Source organism: Accipiter gentilis, unplaced genomic scaffold, assembly GCF_929443795.1.
Source record: "Accipiter gentilis unplaced genomic scaffold, bAccGen1.1, whole genome shotgun sequence".
NCBI lineage: Eukaryota > Metazoa > Chordata > Aves > Accipitriformes > Accipitridae > Astur > Astur gentilis.
In genome coordinates, this window is record NW_026061101.1 from 1,503,325 (window position 1) to 1,510,735 (window position 7,411).

The 7,411-nt window shown below is 51.0% G+C and overlaps 2 protein-coding genes across 1 annotated transcript in view; both read left to right on the forward strand.

Annotated features, from left to right (window-relative positions):
- LOC126037444 (E3 ubiquitin-protein ligase RBBP6-like) overlaps window positions 1–7,411 on the forward strand; it is a 61,070-nt gene that overhangs the window by 3,128 nt on the left and 50,531 nt on the right.
- The window catches only part of LOC126037445 (E3 ubiquitin-protein ligase RBBP6-like), a 96,122-nt gene continuing 90,295 nt past the window's right edge, over window positions 1,585–7,411 (forward strand). The window contains exon 1 of the mRNA XM_049797762.1: window positions 1,585–1,642. The gene's annotated coding sequence lies outside the window, so the exon portion shown is untranslated. The remainder of the gene's footprint in view (window positions 1,643–7,411) is intronic.

The following is a 7,411-nucleotide window of genomic DNA, read 5'->3' on the forward strand; positions in this document are numbered from 1 at the left end:
ACAACCGGGGAGCAAAAAAACTTACGCGGAGGGAAAGGGGACGGGGCAGGGAGGGACTGGGACACAGAAGAGGGGTGACGTGACCCCAAGGGCCCAGGACTCGCCCGAGTTCCTGCTCTCTGCCCTGCCAGGCAAAGTTTAGAGTTCAGGCACTTCTTTCCCTCATCTGTCTGTCCTTTCCTCCCTTCCTCTTCTGTAGCTCCACTCACTCGACTGTCCTCCACCCAAGAGAACACGCTGGTGCCTTGCAGCTCTTACAACACGAGGCTTCCTAGGTACACGGCCCTGCACGTGCGCGCACACGCTCTGCGTGGCCGTACCGTCATTTTCCTTCCTTCCTTGTACAGGGAGTGGGACAGAGAGGTGCGGAGAAAGGAAAAAATAGCACGGGGCTCTGGGACAGACGGAGAGGGATTAGAAAATACAGGCAGGGAGTCAGAGAAAGAAAGAGAAGGAAGAAAACAGCGATGGACTAAAGATAGAGAGGGAGGCGTAACAAATGGGGGCAGGGGGCTGGACAGCGAGTGATGGGGAGGGACCACAAATAGCAGTTCTGGGCAGCTGCCCCCATTTCTTGAGCACTCCCCAGGAGCCTCGAGAAATGTGCTGCCTGCAAAAGCCTTGCCTGGGGCCCAATCCTGCGCCCTGATATTGGTGACAGTCGCCACCTTGCAGAGTGTTCAGGACGGGGGGAAAAAAGGCCAGCTGGGGGGAAAAAGCTTACCCAGCTGTGTTTTTGTTTGTTTGCTTGTTGGTTTTGCTTTTAAAAAAACCTGTTTCCGCTCTAAAGACCACCTGCAAGGAAGAAGGAACCAGGCGTAGCACGTTGGACACATTTAAGGCCCGAACCCATTCAAGAGCCACACAAACCACCGCTCACTCACGCTGCACACACTCCACCACCTGCCTGCAGGTACAGGCGGCCGCCCTTGTTTCTTGAGTGCTCCCCAGGAGTGGCACCACCAGGTACCTCAGAAAACCATGCTGCCTGCAAAAACTTGAGCACAGCTTAATTCTGGGCAGTTTTTCCTCTTTTTAGGCCTGCTGGCTAAAGACCCATCTGTCAAGCAGTGGCTCAGGACCACGGCAGGGCCGGCGGCACTGCTTTCTGAATCCTGTGGCAGCGATAGGCAGAGGGACAGGTTGTCAAATCCCAGGGCCGGGTATGCGTGCAGGCTGTCAGGGTCAGCCCTGCCTGGTTTTTCCCAGTGAAGCCCCAGCTGGTGTCGGCCCCGTGCTGCAGCCCTGGGGCAGAGTCTCAAGGACCCGGGCATTTCTGCAGGCGCTGCACTCTGCTGGGCCCCACCGCCGGCTGCCCTGGGCTTCCCCTGTTCTCTCAGCTCTGCTTTCTGCCAGCGCAGGCTGCGTGACAGAATGGCTTGCCCACTCCCCTCAGCCAGTCCTGACCCACGTCCACGTCACACAGCTGATTTGGGGGTGGCAGGTCTCTCTTGTGGCACCCTGGGGATGGGGCAAAGCACAACCTCATTGCTACCTTTTGATCTTGTCCGCAGGGAGAGCAAGAGGAGACGTGCTGTCTGCTGGAGAGCATCCTGCACGGAGGTGACAGCCGATTGCACCTGACAGCAACGCTGGGACCTGCCTGACAGCAAAGGTGCCCGGTGGCCGCAGAGCAGCCCAGGTGAGCTGGGTCTCTTGGAGGCCACCAAAGCAGCCTTCCTCCACCCCTGGTTTTGGTGAGATCCGGAGCAGCGCAGGGATGTTTCTCAGGCATCCAGGCCTGAGGAGGGCTTGCCAGTGCCCTCATGAGAGATCCTCCTCCCAGGAAGCACCTCCTCGTATAGCAAAGGCTCTATCCAGCCTGGGTACGGGTGCCCCGCGCGGTGTCTCAGGGAGGACGGGGTCATCTGCCTGGTGGCTCTGACACAGAAACGGTGAGCTGAAACCCTGTAGTCATGGCTGGCCGGTTCAAAGTCTCCGAGTGCCTCAGCCTTTCTCCCCGAGAGTGTTTAGGCCAGGCACTTTTTCCGGGTGTGACAGATGATGCCAAGATGGATGCTGGCAACATCCCGGTGGCTGTGTCCCACTCCCACTTCCGAGTTGTGATGTCTGAAATCTGGGGCCACCTGAAGGGCCTGGCAGAGATTTCCAGGGGGTTTGTGTTCAATTTTTTGCTCTCTTAGGGCTACCATGTGCTAGGGTTATGGGATGCTAGGGTTGCAGTCCACTAGGGTTATGGGGTGGCAGGGTTATGGTATGCCAGAGCTGAAGCGAGTTAGGATTAAAGCGTGTTATTGTTATAGAGAGGATCTGGGTTCGTTGGCCCTGGCTTCCTGGGGTTAGGCTATTTTGACCTTATCTTGTGGTCTGCCTGGTCTTTTTTTGCGCAGAGTCCTTTTTTTTAGTTTGATTGCCTTTTCAGGGTTTGGATAGGGACCTTTGGTTTGTGTGTGCTAATTCTGGTTGATTTGTTGCTGTTCTGGTGGATTGTGTTGTGTTTCCTGTCTTGAAACCAACATTTCTGGTCTACTATGTCTACAGCAGGTTTGGCAGTGGCAGTTCTGGTGCGGTCTGACTCATTTCTGGTGGGTTAGTGGGTAGGTAGGTAGGGAGGGAGGACTTGCGGTTCATGGAAAATGACTGCCAGATGACTGACGGGCAATTGTGGGGAGAGGTGAGAGGTTTTCTGGCCCATAGGTAATGACTGCCAGAGGACTAAGTGTACTTCTGAATGTATGTGGACTTCCAAATTCGTGGTCATTTCTCCTGCCTTGAGGAAGAGCTATGGGAAGACACCAGCCACACGGAAGGACAAGGGTTTCCCAAGGGTACGTGGCTCTTTGGTTTCTGCTCATGAGTAAAAAACCTGCAGGGAGTCTGCTATCGTTAAGTTCAGTGACGTTTTGTAAAGTGCTGGACTGAGTGTCGCGTGACTTGAGGCGTTGCTGAAAAATGGTGGAGGTTTGTCTGCGTGGTCTGGATGCTTTGGGTTTGAACATCTGCTCGTGGTGGTGACTTCATGCAGTCCTTAGCTCCTACCTCGAGGCACAATGTGTGCTTAGGGTGAGGTTCATCATCCATGACAGTAGACGTGAATCTGCATTTCAAATAGATTTCTTGATCATTTTGGATTTGGGGGGGGCAATTTCTTGTCAGCTCCGATTCGATCATCCTTGGTTTTGCCTCTTCACGTGGCAGGTGAAGAGCTCGTAGGAGGAGCAGGAGAAGGGTCATCACTGCTGTTTCCACCTTGGTCGCTTGTACTGGACTTACCAGAGTTATCTTCCATCTGCAGTTTCTTTGCAGGCATTTCTTTAAGCCACTTGTCTGTTTCGTGAAGGGTAGTGGACTGAATGGGAGACCTTTTGTTCCTCGTTTGTGCCTCAGAGTTTTACCTGTCATTTGTTGTCTGTCTGTTTGCTTGTGTCCTGGTTTCGGCTGGGATAGAGTTGTCTTCCTAGTAGCTGGTATAGTGCTGTGTTTTGGGTTCAGTATGAGAAGAATGTTGATAACACACTGACATTTTCAGTTGTTGCTAAGTAGTATTTATACCAAGTCAAGGGTTTTTCAGCTTCTCCTGCCCAGTCAGCAAGAAGGCTGGAGGGGCACAAGAAGTTGGGAGAGGGCACAGCCAGGGCAGCTGAGCCAAAGTGGCCACCGGGGTATTCCCTACCATGTGATGTCATGCCCTGTATATAAGCTGGGGGGAGTGGGGGTGGGAGGAGTTGCCACCTGGGGACTAACTGGGTGTCAGTCGGTGTGTGGTGAGCAATTGCATTGTGCATCACTTGTATATTCCAATCTTTATTATTGTCACTATTGCAATTGTATTATTGTTATCATTATCATCAATTAGTTTCTTCTCTTCTGTTCTATTAAACTGTTCTTATGTCAATCTCAGCTGGGTTAAACCACAGCAGCTTGTTATTTGCGGTGCTTGGTTTAAAAAGCTTATTGTAGCTCTCTGGATTTCCTTCCTTAAAGGAAGTGTCTAGGATTTCTACCCAGGAGTGAGATGTCCAGAAGGGACTGTTGTCATTGTTTAAGCCCACCCAGCAACTAAGCACCAGGCAGCCGCTTGCTCACTTCCCCCCACCCCCCCCCCCAGTAGGATGGGGGAGAGAATTGGGGGGGGAAAAAAGTAAAACTTGTGAGTTGAGATAAGAACAGTTTAATAGAACAGAAAAGAAGAAACTAATTAATGATAATAGTAACAATAATAAAATGACATTAATAATAATGAAAGGATTGGAATCTACAAAACAAGTGATGCACAGTACAATTGCTCACCACTCGCTGACCGATGCCCAGTTAGATCCCAAGCAGCACCTCGCCCCCCCCCGCCCCCGCCCAACTCCCCGCAGTTTATATACTGCACATGACGTCACACAGTATGCAATACCCCTTTGGCCTGTTTGGAACAGCTACCCTGGCTGTGTCCCCGCCCAACTTCTTGTGCCCCTCCAGCCTTCTTGCTGGCTGGGCATGAGACGCTGGAAAATCCTTGCCTTAGTATAAATACTACTTAGCAACAACTGAAAAAATGAGTGTGTTACCAGCTGAACCCAAACATAACACTTTACCGGCTACTAGAAAGAGAATGAACTCTGTCCCAGCCAAACCCAGGACAGCTGTCCTTGTACACTGCCGTCAGCCTTCAGTCTAGAGAAATGTCTGCTAGTGGTGTGTGTTTAACGGTAATGTAACTCAAGTGCATCTGAAGTGGGGACCCTGTAGAGAAGAGAAGAGAATGTGAGAAACACTTCAATGATATGCAGCTAGTGAGGATGCAAGTACCTGCTTTAACCTTTTTTTTTGGTTGCTTTTGCATTCTTTGGCAATATCTACTTGAAAGTCTACTTCAGCAAAAGACAAAGACGTCACTTCTGATTTCTGTGTCTGACTAAAAGAACTAACGTGATCATACAGAGAACTGATATCAAGAGCCATTTTTTGCGATTACTGGATATTGCATCTGACTTGTCGTGCTTTCCCTGTGTGTAGGGTGGTGGTTTGTGCCCGCACTAATCTGTGCTGCCGGGTCCACATCCCTGTTGGTTGCCAGATGGAAGGCAAAGTGTTATCCTCGTTAAAGTTTACTTGTCTAATTTCAGAAACTCTCTACATCGACTCAGAAGTGAAACCCCTGCTAATCTCTGGGTGCACTGGTAGAGAAGCAGTGGGGGGTTTTCAGGGCAGTGCCTATGCAAGAGCCTTTAGGAGATCCTGTCCCTTGACTGTCAGATGGGGCAGTGAAGAGTTTGAGAAAATGATGGGTGTTTTGGTCTTCACCAAAGCAGTTATTTTTTTCTTTTGTAGCTTATGTTTCTTATGTAAGAGAGCTGTGTGTCTGGGAGGAAAGACTGTGGGTAGAAGGGAATGTGCTTAGTTAGAGGTCAAAGGAAGGTACAATCAAGATGTAAGGAAGGGCCAGCATAACTGTTCAGAGTTTTGGTTGTTTAAATTTGTTTAAATTTGTTTTGGTTGTTTGGCTTGGTCGGGTTGGCAAACTGAAAAGTAGGTGGTGGCTCCAGACGCACCTTTCCTGGGCTGTGAGCTGTGCAAAGGCCAGCAGAAAGCTCTGGGAACACTGGGCACATAGGCCAAAGCGTTCCTGCTGGTACGCCAAGTGTCGGCAGCCCGAGCCCTGACATCTGGAGACCGATGTTTCACGCCAGCAGGGCAGGGGAAGGTAGAGTTGCCTCCTCTCTGACAGGAGGCCGCCACGCTTTGGAGGGGGGCGGTCAGAGCAGGTGCCTTGGCTTTCTTCTGGCCTTCATGTGGTTCTTGTGCTCCTGGACAGCCCCATCTCTGTTGGCAGTCTTTCATCAACAGGGGTTTGCAGAAGTGGAAGTTGTTTCTCCCTCCTGGTGGAGCACTCACCGGGGCTTTGTTGTCAGAGAAGCAATGGGGAGCGCTCCTGGTTGGACGCAGCTCCCTTGGCAGATGCTTGTGCTCGTTTCTCGGCCCCAAGGTCTTCCTGGTGCCTTCCCCCCACGCAAGCTGTGCTGCTGGCTCTTGTGAAATGGAAGTACGGCGGGAGGGTGGTTTTAACCACAGCTGGGAAGTTCCAGTCAACCCATCAGGGAAGTTTTCTTCCTGGTTCTTGCAGTTACAGGTTTTCAAACAACCCGTCAAAGAAGTTTTCCAAGGAAATGTGACTGAGGGGAGTGCAGGGATGAGCTCTCATTGCTCTCTGTGTGGATTGTGTCTGTCCTCAGCCAGCATGCAGTAGCTTTCAGACGAGGAATGGGACTATTCCAGGCTGAAGTGGGCAATCGGGATCCAAACTCAGGTTTTTTTAAGGCAATCAGGTGAAAATGTGTGGTTGGAGCCTTCTTGGTCGCTTACCCTTTGAATTCCGTGCTGTCCTCTAGTCTGAATCTTGCAGTGTTTTTACTGAGTTGTAACAAATAAAGGGAGAAAGCAGATTGTCCTCACCCACACAGACACCTTCTCCGCAGCTCCAGGTGAACAGACAAAACCTCTGGGGGTGCGTTGTTTTATTAAACGTGTATCAGATATCCAGCATTAGGGGAGCTGTGTACAGCGACTGGCTGCAGGTGCCTGGGGCTTGACCAGTGTCACCTGGAAAGGAAAAAGGAAAAATAGGCGACCATGGGGACGTGTTTCCAAGTATATTTATTTGTAATTTCTCATTGTCCGTTGCTGTACGTGTGCCTCGGAACATTTAGCTCGCACTGCTTCCTCCTCTTCTGCCCGTCTTACTCAGCCTGGTTTTCTTCCTCCACTGCCTGTTCCTACTCCTCTTCATTGTCATTCTTTTACCCTTCTTCTCCTCCTTCTGTCTGTCCTCCTGTTTGCTGTTGCTCTAGTTGTCCTCTTCCTCCCCCTTCCTCCCACTCCTCCTCCACAACTTCACCCTAATCCTCTTCTCCTGTTAGTCGTCCTTCTCCTGTTCAACCTCTTGCTCATCCTCTTCTTGCTTCTCATCCTCCTTCTCCCCTTTCTCCCCCACCTCCTCCACTGCCTCCTCTTTGTTCTGTTCCTCTTCATCCCGTATGTCATCCTCCTCTTCCTTCTCTCTGTCTTCCTCCTCCTCCTGTTCCCATTCCTCTTCATTCTCCTTCTCCATTTTCTTCCTCTTTCTCCTCTTCCTGCCCCTCTACCTCCTCCTCCTCCTTCTTGTCCTACTCCTCTTCCTCCGCTTCTTTTCTCTTCTTTCGCATGTTTGTTCTCCTCCTCCTGTTCGGTATCTTGTTCCTGTGCTCTGTTCCTCCTCTTGCCCATCCTTCTTCTCTCCCTGTTTTTCCTCCTGCTCCTAGTCCTGTGCCACCTGTTCCTTGTGGTCCTCCTCCACCTCGTCTTTCTCCTCCTCTTGCTCCTCCTCATGGTCTTCCTCTTCCTTCTTTTCTCTCTCTTCTTCCTCCTTGTTCTCATTCTCTTTCTATGTTCCTCGTCCTTTTCATTCCCTTCTATGTTCCTCGTC